The following is a 1,262-nucleotide window of genomic DNA, read 5'->3' on the forward strand; positions in this document are numbered from 1 at the left end:
AATAGGCAGATGGATCTACAATTTCTTGACTAACAGAACACAATGTGTAATAGTCAACAAAATAAAATCCAGCCCATCAACCGTGAAGAGCTCACTCCCCCAGGGTACTGTGCTTGCTCCAGTACTTTTTCTCATCCTCATATCGGACATAGACAAGAACACAACCTATAGCATGGTATCATCCTTTGCAGATGACACTAGGATCTTCATGAGAGTTGGCAACATAGAGAACACGGCAAACCTCCAGTCAGATGTAGATCAGGTCTTTCTATGGGCTACAGAAAATAATATGGTGTTTAACGAAGATAAGTTCCAGCTCATGCGCTATGGAAAAAATGAAAATATAAAAACGGAAACCACATACAAAACTCAGGCAAATCACAACATAGAACGAAAAGGCAATGTAAAGGATCTGGGTGTACTCATGTCGGAAGACCTTACCTTTAAAGAACACAATAAAGTAGCCGTCACAACTGCACGAAAAATGACAGGTTGGATAACAAGAACTTTTCACACTAGAGATGCTATACCGATGATGATACTTTTCAAAACGCTTGTGCTCTCTAGAGTGGAGTACTGCTGCGCAATGACAGCCCCTTTCAAAGCTGGAGAAATTGCTGACCTGGAGAGCGTGCAGAGGTCCTTTACTGCTAGAATCCACTCAGTAAAACACCTAAACTATTGGGACCGACTAAAGAGCCTAAATCTGTACTCCCTTGAGCGCAGGCAGGAGAGATACATAATAATTTACATGTGGAAAATATTAGAGGGGCTGGTCCCAAACCTGTACACAGAAATAACATCACATGAGACCAGAAGACATGGCAGGATGTGCAGAATACCCCCGTTGAAAAGCAGAGGTGCAACAGGTACTCTGAGAGAGAACTCTATCAACATCAGAGGCCCGAGACTGTTCAACACGCTTCCGCTACACATAGGGGACATAACTGGCAAACCCCTCACAGTGTTCAAAAGAGAACTGGATAAGCACCTCCAATGGATACCTGATCAACCAAAATGTGACTCATACATTAGGCTGCGAGCAGCCATGTCCAACAGCCTGGTTGACCAGTCCAGCAATGAGGAGGCCTGGTCAACGACCGGGCCGCGGGGACGCTAAGCCCCGAAAACACCTCAAGGGTACCTCAAGGAAAGGCTCAAAGTTTTGTGAAGACATGTTTGCACTGCAAGGTTGATATTCACTATGTCACCTATTTCAGACTCCCAGTTGATAATAGAGGCAGCAGCAATACAGCTGCTTT

Source organism: Procambarus clarkii, chromosome 35, assembly GCF_040958095.1.
Source record: "Procambarus clarkii isolate CNS0578487 chromosome 35, FALCON_Pclarkii_2.0, whole genome shotgun sequence".
Lineage (NCBI taxonomy): Eukaryota > Metazoa > Arthropoda > Malacostraca > Decapoda > Cambaridae > Procambarus > Procambarus clarkii.